This window comes from Pelobates fuscus, chromosome 2, assembly GCF_036172605.1.
Source record: "Pelobates fuscus isolate aPelFus1 chromosome 2, aPelFus1.pri, whole genome shotgun sequence".
Lineage (NCBI taxonomy): Eukaryota > Metazoa > Chordata > Amphibia > Anura > Pelobatidae > Pelobates > Pelobates fuscus.
Window position 1 is genome coordinate 446844629 of NC_086318.1, and position 15471 is coordinate 446860099.

A 15471-nucleotide genomic window follows, 5' to 3' on the forward strand; every position below is an offset into this window, starting at 1 on the left:
CCAGATGAGGCCGGGCACCGCCACACACATAGCATGCGGTCTTGTTATGCTTATTGGCATTATATTTCATCCATTCTAACCATAGATTAACATCATTAAAACCTGTCTCTGCGGCCATGGTATCTTCAAAGGTGGGGTTAGCAATGGCCATCATGTCTTGAAAGGTCTGGATGTGTGGTTTTAATGGATTAGGGACCATATGGGTGGCCCCTTGCCACTCAGAAGAGTTGCACAAATCTTTGAGGTAGAAATGCCCCAACTTGTGATAGGAACCCTTTTTCCAATACATTCCCATTACATATTGGTCTGCATCTGTTGGACTTGGATGCTCAATATTGAGGATTAATTTCATTGGTGTAACCCCCAAGGCTTTCTCAAAGTCATTCTCTGGAGAAGGGATCTACCATGATCATCTACTTTAGATAAGGCACTTTTTGGTTTGTAACCCCAGGCAGGCCCGGCATTCCATCATGCCGCCCCCCAATGGTCACAATTGTGCCCCCATTGTTTGTCAACTACACAAACATATGGGTCTTTTGCATGAGGGATATCTCTATAGATATTCTGAATTTGTGATGTAGGGAATGGGCATTCTACGATGTCACAATAATCAAAGGTATAAGTAGCCACGTGGGTACATGATGAATTATACCAGAAGGTATACCCACTAACATCTTTGGTGATGGCTACTTGCTGGGCCTTAATTAGACTAATTAAGGAGATGATGTACCAGAGGTACATGGTTGTGCGGTATCTGCTTCCTCTGGGGCAGGAGACTTCTTGCAGTGGGAAGCGTGGATCCAATGTGGCCTGCCGGCCAATTTGATGGAGGTTGCGGTGATCAAGAGAACTTGGAATGGACCGTCAAATCTTGGTTCCAGGGTATTTTTCCGCACAAATTTCTTGACCAGAACCCAATCTCCGGGAAGCAGGTTGTGGGTACCTGTATCCAAATCGGGATCTGGAATTGAAGAGAAAACTTGGGCATGTATTTTGTTTAAGGCACTTGCAAGTTCAGTTACATAGTCTACTAAAACATCTGATTGAAGCTGTAACTGTTGCAGATAATAACAACCTAGTCTGGGTGCTGTCCCAAATAGAATCTCATATGGGGATAATGAGTGCTTCCCTCTAGGTGTGTGCCTAACGCTGAATAAAGCTATTGACAGGCTTTCTGGCCAGGGCATCTTTGTTTCTTGTGACATTTTTAACATTCTGGCTTTTAAAGTGCCGTTCATGCGCTCTACTTTACCACTACTTTGTGGGTAGTAAGGGGTGTGAAAGGCTAGGGTCACCCCCAGAGCAGTCCAAATTTCTTTAGTCACTGTTGCTGTAAAAGCTGGGCCCTGATCACTTTCAATGACTTCTGGAAGTCCGAATCTACATACAATGTCTGTAAGTAGGCGTCTTGCGGTTGTTTTTGCAGTGATATTGGCCACTGGGTAGGCCTCTGGCCAGCCTGAGAACATGTCCACTATGACTAGTGCATATTCATGAGGCCCACTCTTGGGCATTTGGATATGGTCAATTTTAATTCTCTGGAATGGGTACATGGGTTTTGCCAGGTGTTTTAAAGGCACCTTGATTGGTTTTCCTGGATTGCATTTTGCACAAATGACACAGGCCCTGCAGAAGCTGTTGATCAATGTTGTGATTCCAGGTGCTTCATAATACTTTTGTATGAGGGCGGCCATTAGATCTTTTGACAAATGTGCAGGTCCATGTGCCCATTGGACAACTGCTGGATATAAATTTTTCGGAAGGCAGAATTTGAAGTTGTTGTAGTATATTCCGTCCTTTAGGACAGCTCCTTTCTTCTTCCATTTTTGGATTTCTTCGGGGGTAATTGCAGCTTGCTGTTCTCGCAAAATTCTTAGGTCAGTAGGAAGAGTTTGCTAGGTAAAAATAGGAACTTCTTCTTCTTGTCCGGACACTTCTTCATCCACTTCCTGCAAATCTCTGGCTGCTTGCTTAGCAGCCTGGTCAGCCAAATGGTTGCCCTTTGCTTCATCTGTATCCAACTTCCCATGTGCCTTGACTTTCAAAACGGCCACTTCTTCAGGGAGTAGGAGGGCATCCATTAGCTCCTTGATTGCAGAGCTGTGTTTGACTGGTGTACCGGCAGTGGTAAGAAATCCTCTTGTCTTCCAAATGAGGCCGAAGTCATGTGCCTGTCACGGTAATATACCCCAACACGCAGGAATAGTTCAGATAGTCAAGAGACAAGAAACCAGGGTTCGTCTTACCGGACCTTAGAATGGCCGGACTAGGACGAGTATAAGAAAGACAGAGTCTAGAACAAGCCGAGGTCAAGGGAACTGAGAGACAGCGTAACGTAGAACAAGCCGAGGACTGGTACACAGAGGACAAAACAGCGGATAAGCAAGCAAGGATAAAGAGAGAGCGGAGTCAGGAACAAAGCCAAGGTCAAGCACCAAAAAACCAACTGAACGATACAAGCACTAAAGGGAACTGGACAGAAACCACGATAGGGCAAGGAGCAAAGGAAACAGGTGAGTATAAATACCCTAATGTTCACTTTGATTGGCCCCTGTCATATCCACGCCCCCAAAACGTGAGTGTATGGGGAACGTGGCATAACAGGGGCCAATGGGAGACTGATTCTAATTTAGTCTCCCACTGTCCCTTTAAGAGCGCGCCCGAGACGCGCGGCGCGCTCTTAGTGTCGGGCGGGACACGTGACCGCTTCTCGCGGTCATTGCCCGCCTGACTGATCTTATCGTTGGCTGAGCCGTGCGCGGCTCGTGCAGGAGCAGGACCGCGCGCGGCGAGAAGAGAGGACCCCGGCCGGCCCCTGGAGAGGGTAAGTACCGCTACAGTACCCCCCCCTGAAGACACGCCCACCGGGCGGGGAGGAGCAGGCCTGGCAGGAAAACGAGCGTGGAAAGAACGCACAAGGCGAGGAGCGTGAACAGCGCCAGCGGAAATCCAACTGCGTTCCTCAGACCCATAGCCCTTCCAATGTACCAGATATTGGAGGCGACCCCGAAGAAAACGAGAGTCAATTATAGCCGCCACTTCAAATTCCTCATGGCCCTCCACAGAAACCGGAGGAGGAGGAGGGACATGCCGAGTATAACGGTTGCACAGGAGGGGTTTTAACAAGGAGGTATGAAACACGTTAGGAATGCGTAGATTCCTAGGAAGATCCAATGCATACGAGACAGGATTAACCACATGCAAGATACGAAAAGGACCAATAAAACGAGGGGCCAACTTCATAGAAGGCACACGAAGACGAATATTGCGAGTAGAAAGCCAAGCCCGGTCCCCCACAGCATAGGATGGAGCCGCCCTGCGATGCTTGTCTGCCTGAACCTTCTGGCGAGCAGCGGAAGCCACCAAAGAACACTGAACCTGCTCCCAAGTATTACGTAGACTAGCCAAATGTTCATCCAGAGCTGGCATGCCCTGCAAGGAGAACGCAGCTGGAAGAACCACCGGATGCCGGCCATAAACAACGTAAAAAGGGCTGTTACCGGAGGATTCATGAGCAGCATTATTACGAGCAAACTCAGCCCAAGGAAGAAGGTCAGCCCAATTGTTCTGATGGTGGGACACGAAACAACGAAGATACTGCTCTAGAGATTGGTTGGCACGTTCAGCAGCTCCATTAGACTGGGGGTGGTAAGCGGAAGAAAACGAGAGGGAGATACCCATCTCTGTACAAAACGTTTTCCAGAATCTGGAGATAAACTGGCTACCCCTATCGGACACGATCGAAGTGGGAATACCATGCAACCGAAACACCTCCCTGGCAAAAATAGAGGCAAGTTCCTTGGATGATGGCAATTTGACAAGAGACACAAAATGAGCCATCTTAGAAAAACGATCCACAATCATCAGGATGACAGTTTTACCATTAGAGGGAGGTAATTCAACAATAAAATCCATGGATATATTGGACCACGGCCTCTCGGGTATGGGCAACGGATGCAACAACCCACAAGGAACTCTGTGGGAGGACTTCATACTGGCACAAGTACTACAGGCATTAACGTAATCGGTGACGTCCTTGCGCAAGGAAGCCCACCAGAAATATCTAGAAACTGCTGAGAATGTCTTAGAAATACCAGGGTGTCCAGCAGTTCTAGTGTCATGATATAATGACAGGATGTCTCGTCTCTCCGGTATATCAACGAATAGCTTATCAGCAGGCCTCTCCCCAGGAGCCAAGTTTTGTTTAGCCTGAATAGCTTGTAAGAGGGAAGACGAAATAGAAAGAACAGTAGTAGCTATTATTCTGTCAGGCGGAATGACAGGGGTAACATCGATCTCGAGTTTGTCAGTAGTCTCGAATTGTCTGGACAGAGCGTCAGCTTTAGTATTACGATCACCCGGTCTGTATGTGATTATGTAATTAAAACGAGACAAAAACAGAGACCACCTGGCCTGCCTAGAAGACAATCTTTTTGCTTCACTGAGATAGGAGAGGTTTTTGTGATCTGTTAAAATGAGGATGGGATCCCTATTACCCTCTAGCAGATGTCTCCATTCCTTGAGCGCCAAAATGATAGCAAGGAGTTCACGATTGCCTACATCATAATTCTTCTCTGCTTTGGACATCTGTCTGGAAAAGAAGCCACAAGGGTGTAACGGCTTTTCAGGTTAATCTCTTTGAGACAAGATAGCACCTACCCCTATCTCAGAAGCATCAACTTCAAGAATAAAGGGCAGTGAAGGGACAGGATGCTGTAAAATAGGAGCAGAGGCAAATGAAGCCTTCAGGAATTCAAAGGCCTCGAGTGCTTCTGGTTTCCAGACATGAGTATTACCATCCTTCTTGGTCATTCTGGTTATAGGTGCTACAATGGCAGAAAACCCTTTAATAAAACGCCTATAATAATTTGAGAACCCCAGAAAACGCTGAATGGCTTTCAAACCCTGAGGTAGAGGCCATTCCATAATGGCAGAAAGTTTCTTGGGATCCATACGAAAACCCTTGGCAGAGATTATATAACCCTAGAATTGGACTTCAGATTGATCAAATGAACATTTTTCGAGTTTGCAATAGAGACCGTTAACCAGAAGAGTTCTCAACACTAATTTAACATGCATGTGATGAGTCTGTAAATCAGTAGAATAAATTAATATGTCGTCCAAGTATACTATAACGAATGTATGTATATATTGACGTAGGACATCATTAATAAATTCTTGAAAAACTGCTGGGGCGTTACAAAGGCCAAAGGGCATCACAGTATATTCGTAGTGGCCACTCCTGGTATTGAATGCGGTCTTCCATTCGTGATCCTTTTTGATACGTATGAGATTGTAAGCACCCCTAAGGTCCAATTTAGTAAAAACTGTGGCCTGTTTAAGCCTATCAAATAGTTCTGTGATCAAAGGTATGGGGTACGCATTTTTGACGGTGATTTTATTTAGGCCCCTATAGTCAATACAAGGCCTTAATTCGCCATCTTTCTTAGATACAAAGAAGAAACCAGCCCCTGCCGGGGAAGAGGATCTTCTTATAAATCCCTTCTCTAAAGATTCCTTAATATATTCCTCCATAACCAGATTCTCCTGAGGAGATAAAGGATATATTCTCCCTTTGGGAGCAGGGCCGGACTGGGATAAAAATTCGGCCCGGGCATTTTTTTTATCACAGCGGCCCACTAAGAAGGGGGCGGGGCAGAGAGGGTGTGTTTTGTCATCACTAACGACAAACACGCCCCCTCTCAAAGTGCAGGCCAGGGCAGACCATGCGCAGAGCTCTGCTAAAGAGCTCTAGCATGAGAAAAAATCCCTGTATTAGTTCTGCACAGTGCAAGCAAATTTAATAACATACTTGCACTGTGTTTCCTTGCAACTTGTCTCTGGTGTCTCTATAAATGGATACCAGGAGACAAAAAGGCCAGGAAAGAGTATTGTGCATGTGTTTGGAGCCTGCTTGTGGTATTGTGTGTGTGTATAGAGTGAGCCGATTGTGGTGTGGTATTATGTAATAAGGTCGGTTTTAGTCGTGTTGTGTTTGTGGTGTAATGTGATGCATATGTGGCTAGGGGCTGTAGAGAATGTGTGTGTAGGGGATGTAGCAAGTGTGTGTGTGTGTGTGTGTATAGGTGATGCAGTGTTTGTAGAGAGTGTGTGTTTAGGGGTGTAGTATGTGTTTGCTTACAAGGAATCTAGTGTGTGTATAGGGGAATAGGGGATGTGATGTGTGTGAGGGTGCTGTGTATGATGTGTTTTGTGATAGTGCTGATTGTGATGTGTGTGTGAGTGCGATGTGAGTGAGAGTGCCGAGTGTGATAGTGCTGTGGATAATGTGTGTGAGGTGTGAGGGTGCTGTGTGTGAGGGTGCCGAGTGTGATAGTGCTGTGTGTGATGTGTTTTGTGATAGCGCTGAGTTTGATGTGTGTGAGAGAGTGCCGAGTGTGATAGTGCTGTGTATGATGTGTGTGATAGTGCTGAGTGTGATGTGTGTGTGAGTGCCGAGTGTGATAGTGCTGTGTATGATGTGTGTGATAGTGCTGAGTGTGATGTGTGTGTGAGTGCTGAGTGTGATAGTGCTGTGGATGATGTGTGTGAGTACTGAGGGTGATGTGTGTGAGGGTGCCGAGTGTGATAGTGCTGTGGATGATGTGTCTGAGAGTGCTGAGGGTGATAGTGCTGTGGATGATGTGTCTGAGAGTGCTGAGGGTGATAGTGCTGTGGATGATGTGTGTGAGAGTGCTGAGGGTGATAGTGCTGTGGATGATGTGTGTGAGAGTGCTGAGGGTGATAGTGCTGTGGATGATGTGTGTGAGAGTGCTGAGGGTGATAGTGCTGTGGATGATGTGTCTGAGAGTGCTGAGGGTGATAGTGCTGTGGATGATGTGTGTGAGAGTGCTGAGGGTGATAGTGCTGTGGATGATGTGTGTGATAGTGCTGTGGATGATGTGTGTGATAGTGCTGAGGGTGATGTGTGTGAGAGTGCTGTGTGTAAATGTTATGGATTGTGTTTTGTGGTAAATATACAAATAAATAAATCTAAGCAGGCATTATGTCCCCCCCCTCCCTTCTTACCTTTTAGCCTGGGAGGGGGGACCGGCATGGTGGTATCTGGGAGGGGGTTCAGTCACTCGCCCAGCATCCCTGGTGGTCCTCGTGGTGAGTGAACTCTAGCCTGCAGGCTAGAGTTCACTCTCGCGAGATCCGGTCGTTGCCATGGCAACGTGCCGGATCTCGCGAGAGGAACCCGGCGGAGCTGCAAGATAGAGCTCCGCCGGGTCCTCTCTCTCCCTCCCTTCCTCCCCAGCCGCAGGTCTATGAAAGTGGGCCGGTGAGGGAGATCTTTGATCTCCCCACCGGCCCGTCGTGGCAAACAGCGGGGCCGGCGCTCGGATAGTGCCGGCCCTGCAAAGACCGGCAGGGGAGATCCTGGGACCTTCCCCTGCCGGCCTCAGCCCATGGCCACCGCGGCCCACCGGGCATTTGCCCGGTGTGCCCGATGGCCAGTCCGGGCCTGTTTGGGAGGCATCGTACCAGGTAGTAAATTAATAGCACAGTCGTAAGGCCTGTGAGGTGGCAATTTTTCAGCCTCCCTTTTATCAAAAACAGATTTAAGAGACAGGTACTGAGGGGGTATGACCGTAGGCACGGGAGGAATATTAGTAGAATTCAAAGGGGTGATTTTAACAATACAAGACTCTTGGCAAGAATCACTCCAAGAAACTATTTGTCCTGACTCCCAATCAATGGTGGGATTATGAGTACGCAACCAAGGATACCCTAACACGAGGTGAGAGGAAGGAGAAGTAATGATCTGAAACCGAATGGTCTCAGAGTGTAACACCCCTGTAGACATATGTAGTGGAACAGTTTCATGTGTGATAACTGGAGAGCATAATGGTCTACCATCTATGGCCTCAACGGCCAAGGGTGTCTCCTTCTCTCTGGTGGGTATGTTATTCTCCTTGACAAAACTGGAATCAATAAAGTTTTCGGCCGCTCCGGAATCAACCAGGGCTAGTATATTCCCTACTATGCAGTTACTACCAAGGTGCAGGGAAACAGGGAGAAGTAATTTATTAAGAGGCAAATGTGAGGACTGTGATGTCACACCCAAGGCCAGTCCTCTATACGGTCTTAGGTGCGATAGTTTCCCGGACGCACAGGACATTCTTGTCTCATATGACCCCTCCTACCACAATAAAGACAGAGTCCCTCCTTTCTCCTATAAAGCTTTTCAGCGTCAGTAAGTTTGGCAACCCCTAACTGCATAGGTTCCTCCTCTGACCCTTTAGATCCCTCTGGAGTCTCAGCTCTAGGGGAGTTAAAGGGAACAAAATGTCTATTTCTGGACCTGGTATATAACCTGTCACGGATCCTGTTATCTATATCGATAAGATAGTCAATCAGGTCCTCCAGGGGTACAGGGAGGTCCTTAGCTGCTACCTCATCCAACATAGTTTCAGACAGACCTTCCATAAACGCAGTAGTAAGCCCATTATTAGTCCAATCTACCTGTGAGGCAAGGGTACGGAACTGAATAGCATAATCGGCTACAGATTTAGATCCTTGCTTTATTCTCATTAATGCCCTGGCGGCATTTTTTGACCTTTTAGTCGTGTCAAATGTTCTACGAAACGCTGTGAGGAAGCTATTGAAGTCGTGTACCATAGGCCCATTAGCCTCCCAAATAGGATTTGCCCATTCTAGTGCCTTATCCGTAAGCTGGTGCATAAGAAAACCAACCTTAGACCTATCAGTGGGAAATGAACGTGGGTACATTTCAAAGTGGAATTCCACTTGATTAAGGAATCCCCTACATGTCTTAGCGTCCCCTCCATACCTAGGTGGCGGGGTTAGATGTGCTGAAGCATTAGGCATATTAGCTGTGTCTGGTATAGGGTTTACAGGAGGCGCAGGTACAGGTACCGGAGCTGATCTGGATAACAGTGTCTGGATGGCTTGAGCCATTTGATCCATACGGTGATCCTGTTCTGCGAATCTAGCCTCATGAGTGGCCATCTGTTGTCCTAAACCTGCGGGGTCCATGGCCCTATCGTAATGTCACGGTAATATACCCCAACACGCAGGAATAGTTCAGATAGTCAAGAGACAAGAAACCAGGGTTCGTCTTACCGGACCTTAGAATGGCCGGACTAGGACGAGTATAAGAAAGACAGAGTCTAGAACAAGCCGAGGTCAAGGGAACTGAGAGACAGCGTAACGTAGAACAAGCCGAGGACTGGTACACAGAGGACAAAACAGCGGATAAGCAAGCAAGGATAAAGAGAGAGCGGAGTCAGGAACAAAGCCAAGGTCAAGCACCAAAAAACCAACTGAACGATACAAGCACTAAAGGGAACTGGACAGAAACCACGATAGGGCAAGGAGCAAAGGAAACAGGTGAGTATAAATACCCTAATGTTCACTTTGATTGGCCCCTGTCATATCCACGCCCCCAAAACGTGAGTGTATGGGGAACGTGGCATGACAGGGGCCAATGGGAGACTGATTCTAATTTAGTCTCCCACTGTCCCTTTAAGAGCGCGCCCGAGACGCGCGGCGCGCTCTTAGTGTCGGGCGGGACACGTGACCGCTTCTCGCGGTCACTGCCCGCCTGACTGATCTTATCGTTGGCTGAGCCGCGCGCGGCTCGTGCAGGAGCAGGACCGCGCGCGGCGAGAAGAGAGGACCCCGGCCGGCCCCTGGAGAGGGTAAGTACCGCTACAGTGCCACACCCAGAGCATATCTTGAATCTGTATAGATGTTGGCACGTTTTCCTTCGGAAATTTTGCAAGCTGAAGTCAGGGCTTGTAATTCAGCTTCCTGCGCAGACATTGCTGGCGGTAAAGATGATGACTTGATAACTTCATCTGTTGTGGTTAAGGCATATCCTGTATGGTATTTTCCTTCTTCATCAGCATACCTTGAACCGTCCACAAACAGGGTAAAATCTGGATCTGGTAATGGATTCTCATGCACAGTTGGTAAGTGCACTGTCTCCATTTTCATCTGTTCAAAACAGTCATGAGGTGTTTCTGGGTCATAATCATTCACTATGACCAGATCTTGAAATTCTTTCTCCAGGAAATGGCGTGGCCATGCTTCAAGAAGATCAGTTGTTGGGTATTTGGCAATACCATTTTCCTGTAGCTGTGATTCATCCATGGTAGCCCATAATTTTGCCATGGGCCCAAGATCATTCCATGACCTGGTTTTTAACTTGGTAACGGGGATATGTGGGATAGCAGTATAATTGTACAGGTGGTACAGGTAATTGAGTTCTGGAGGTAGTTGGATCAGGACCATGCTATTGCCTTCAGAGTCACAATAGAAATCTTGAGCAGTGAGCTTCACATCAATCCAGTGATAAAGCTCATCTTCATAGCAAGGTTCAGGAGTAATGTTTGGCTTGTACCACATGGTACAGAAGGCGTAATCTGGGCCTTCACAGAGAGGTGTCTCATTTTCATGAAATGTTAAATCTGGATGCATTCTCTTGATGCACCCACAGAGAAGGTAGATGTAGGTTTCATCCATGATAAACCCATAGTAGATACCCCCCTCAGGGAGTGGAAGAAGAGTGGATGGATTAAGAACTTGGCATCTCTGTATGGAAATGTTGTCAGGCAGAAGAAGATGACATTGTAGACGCAGGTGTCTGGTAGGTGACACGTGCTTGAGCTGGACTTGGTTGATAATGGCAGAGATGTCATGAGGGGCCAAAACAACCAGAGGGTGGCCGAGGACCAGGTCTGCTGTTCTCTCAATAAGTTCTCTTGCAGCAAAAACAGCCCTAAGGCAGGAAGGGGTCCCTCTGGCCACAATATCTAGCTGGCAAGAAAAATATCCAATAGGCCTTTGGCGGCCTCTTAAGTCATTAGTTTGGGTAAGAACTCCTGTAGCATGGCCTTGTCTTTCAGAGACAAACAATTTGAAGGGTTTGGTATAGTCTGGTAGGCCCAAAGCAGGAGCAGAAGCAATGGCACGTTTTAGAGAGTTGAAATTTTCCAGAGCTTCATTAGTCAGGCAGAATGGGTCTGACTTGAGTGCATCATAGAGAGGTTGCATAAGCAGAGAGGCTTCTGGGATCCATGCTCTGCAGTAGGAAATGAGGCCTAAAAAGGCATGAAGAGATTTTGAAGTCCTTGGAGGTGGAATATCCAGAACTGCTCTGACTCGGTCCCGAGTGAGATGTCCGGTACCTTGAGATAGGCAATGTCCAAGGAAAATTACTGAAGGTTGACAGAACTGCAGCTTGAGAAGTGAAGCCTTGCATCCTTGTTCTGCCAAATAGCAAAGGAGACTAATTGAACAGTCTTCAGTTGTGGGTATATCATCTCCACAGAGCAGTAAATCATCCACATACTGGAGCAAAACAACTTCTGGGTGTTCAGCTTGCCATGGGTCAAGGATGGTACACATGGCTCTTGCAAATTGACTTGGAGAATTTTGTGCTCCCTGGGGCATGACAGTCCATGTATACTGTTGCATTTCATGGGTGAAAGCAAACAAGTATTGACAGGATGGATCCAGTGGAACACTGAAAAAGGCATTAGCCAGATCAATGACTGTGAAGTACTTTGCAGATGGAGGGACTCCTGAGAGCAGAGTGTGAGGGTTTGGTACAAGAGGGGTGTCCAGAACAGTTGCTTCATTGACAGCATGGAGATCCTGAACCATCCTGTACTTCTCTGGCTCACCTTTTGGAGTTTTCTTCTTCACTGGAAACAATGGAGTATTACATTCTGATTTGCATTTCACTAGAGCACCCTTCTCCAAGAGTGCTTTGATTTGGATAGAAATGGCAGCAGCCTGTGCTGGTTTTAAAGGATATTGTGGTTTTCTTGGTAACTTAGCTCCTGGAATAAGCTTCACCACCACAGGTGGGACATTTAGGTGACCTATGTCCTCTGGGCCTGAGGACCATAATTTAGCAGGCACCTTTGTTTTTAATACATCTGGAAAGTTGGACCTCTGTTCTGCTGCTTCCCCACGGGGTTCTTCTAAATGCAGCATCAGAGGTAGGGAGCATAAGGCTGAGGTGTCTGATTCAGATAGAGGTGTAGACATTTCTACTTGTCCATCTGGAGTGAAGGTGATAGATGCCTGCAGGCGTGAGAGGACATCAGCGCCTAACAGGTTAATTGGGCATATGGAGGATACCACAAAACGAGCAAGCAGGCTAGTGCCAACTCGTAGTGGAGTTGTTAAAGGACTGTGTCTTGGCTGGCCATCCACTCCAACACAAGAGACATCAATATTTGACAGAAAAGATGGGTCTGGCAGGTCTTGTTCTCGTAGAACACTTCGGGCTGCACCTGTGTCAACAAGAAATGTGGTGGGTTGACCTTCAATGGGTAAAGTCACTGTAGCAAGTGGCCCCCCCTTGTCCCCTGTAGACACTGCCATGACAGGGGTTAATGACACAGGCTTGCCAATTTCCTAATCATCTGGTTCCTCAACTATTGGAACTGTTTTAGTGGCTTTGGGAGCCGGGGCAGGCTTAGGCAGCCTCTTTGGTTCTTTCTTGGGTTCAGGGCAATCACTTCTGAAGTGTCCCTTGGCCCCGCAATTAAAGCAATGTCCATCCTCAGGTTTGGTGCCTTTTGGGACAGGAGTGGAGCGGGACACCATGAGGGGAGCTGAGGTGGGTCTCCTGGGGGTCTGGGCAGATTCCAGACCCCTAGCAACTAAGAGTAAAGTATCCAGAGGAACAACCTTATATTCAGGGCGTGCAGCAATGATTCCCTTACGTATGGAGTCTCTAACACCTTGGACAAACGCACCTGTGGCGAAACCAGCTTCGCCACTGTGAACTGGAGAGGCCTGGTTGCTAGCCTCCTGCCCGCTGACTATGGCCCCTGGACATATTGCACTTTAAAAACTATAATTGGGCATGTAATAATTTATGTTGCTGCTACTGGCCCTTTAAAATCAGCGATGGACATTTTGGGACTACTGTCCCTTTAAGACTGTGAAGCATATTCTATTGTACTGCCTGTATATTGTATATGTATTCATGTGTTAAGTTTAACCTGGGTGATATGTATGCAGCATTGTTCGGTAGAATCACTCCATTCATTATATTGAGTGAAACTACCGAACAACCAGACCACCCGGGAATAAGTGTGCCTCCAATTACCGTTGCAACAATGTTGCAAACAGGTAATTGGCAATCAGTGTAATGTATTCTTTGTCCTCTGGGTGGCCGCCATTCGGGAAACAAACACGTGGCGGCGGCCATCTTAAACTACCGAACAGCGGTGTTTTGCCGTCGAGTGTCTGGAACTAAAATCGGACACTTGACTAGGCAAACACCGCTGAGCCCTCCATACTTCCAGAAATTCGTATAAAAACTACCGAATGACCAGCCGTTCGGTAGAAAGAACCCCACAAACAAGGGAATTCATTCAACCCCTCTCCAGGCTCTATAACACAGGCAATTCGTCTGTTTTCATTCCCTTGTTTGTGACCGACCGCAGGGCCAAAATGCATGGAACTGTTTTCGGATACTTTACCCATGCGGTCGGTCAAATCTTTGGAACCTCATATCTCCCGAACCATTCATCCGAATGACCTGATTCTTGGATATGTTGTCCCCCTGAATAAGGGCTATCAGGGGATACCTGTTTTGGAGGTGTAGCATGTGTATTTGGGGTACATCCAGGAATTGGGGAAAAGGGTGTACGGTATAATTATGTTAAGTGCTAATCTAAGGGGAGGAAATGTGTGGGAGGTACATCCATGTGATTGGTTCAATTCATCCTCCCCCTGGGAGTGTCCTGTATGTACTTGTTCGTAATAAAAGCCAGACTGGGTGTCCCAGTCCAGAGTTCTTGCTTAACCCTCAAAGCGATGTGTCGTCTCGGTCTTTGGGGGAATGGGATTGTATGCTGACTGCCAAGAGTGTAAGCCGATGTCTGCTTTTCTTGTTCAGCTGTTCCAGTGTTCGTGTGGTTCCAGTCGGGAGAATGGTGTTTGCAGTAGCTGCCTGTGCATCTGGAAAGGGGATTATCGCCTAAACTGGGTTTTATCCTCTTGTAAGTGAAACGGTCCGTTACAGCACCTGACAGCATTTGTGAATGAATCTTGTCAGTAAGATCAAACCCCAAATCTGTAAACATTTGATACAGTCTTGCATGAAACCTTTCCACTGATTCTCCTTTATCTTGTATAACATCAGTGAGGCCAGCAGCCTGATCTGCAAGTTTGTCCTTAGCCCAGTCTTTCAATTGGTTGCAAAAAGTTACTCCGGAGGGGTAATCAACATCACTTACAAGCAGATCTGTACTGAGGTGGCGGGCCATGCTGGGCCAATATGCATCCCCGGCTTTAATAGCACAAATGCTTAGTAAATCACGCCATGCTGCGGAATATGTCTTTTGAATTTGAACTATCCCTCGGTAAAAAGGCATAGGCTGCTTTTCTGGGTCAGGGAGTGACTTCATTAAAGCACTAGCTTGAGTGGGGTTAAAGGCAACATATTTAGGAGGGGCCCGTTCTCCCCGACCCTTGTGTCCAAAAGGATCATCGATGGAACGGTGGGCTGAGGCTCCCGCAGCCTCCAATGAGTCCTGGGATACCCTGTCATCCTCTTCCTCTTCTATTTCTACGATCTGGGCCCTTCTACGTGAGGGGGCCGCTTGAGGTGACAGAACCGGGGGATGGGAGGGAGTCCCAGATGCGGGAGTCGCTAGTGGGTCGTAATCTTGGGATAAGTAGTCACCGGGAAGCACCGGCATCAGGGGTGCCGAATGACTGGGGGCCGCCATATTGGGGGCGTGAAAGGAAGCTGCATTGGGGTTAAGGGAAGAAGTGGCGGCCATGTTGGATGTGGGCACATCCGGGGCAGACTGTGCCGGACTGGGCATGACCGGAACCTGGGGAGTGGCTTGGGGAAGGGGGTATGGATAATTTGGATAGGGCAGGGCCATGGGGTATGGGAAAGGGTATGGCCAGGCTGGGGAGGGCAGGAGAGTTGGGTGGGGATTGGGGAAGGAGGTGGGAAATTGGGCCGTGGTAGGGGCGGGTAAGGGAGAGGACGGAGAGGGATTAGTAGAGGTGGGTGTAGAAGGAGGAGCCGGAGCGGGTGTAGTAGGATTGGTAGCAGCAAGGGAGGAGGGGTTAATTAGTTGGGCGGATGCAGATGGGAGGGTAGGATTATCAACGGAGAGAGAGTGTAGAGAAGAAATGGCAGATGAAATATTAGGATTAGGTACAGAAGGTAGTGTGGGGATGGATGAGGATGATGGGGATGTTAGGGACGGGGAAGGGGAAAAGAAAGATCCATCAGAATTCAGGACCGGGCAGACAGGTGACGGGATGGGCATCGGGAGGATTGGGAGTGGGGAACATAGTCAGCTGGCTATCACCTATTGCTGACTGAACCTTGGAGATAGACATCCCCTGGGCGCCATTTTGGGGCGCTGGCTGAGGGAATACCCCAGCAACACAGTTATTATGATACACAAACAATTTCACACCTTTGTGATTTATTTCTTCCTCAACCCAACC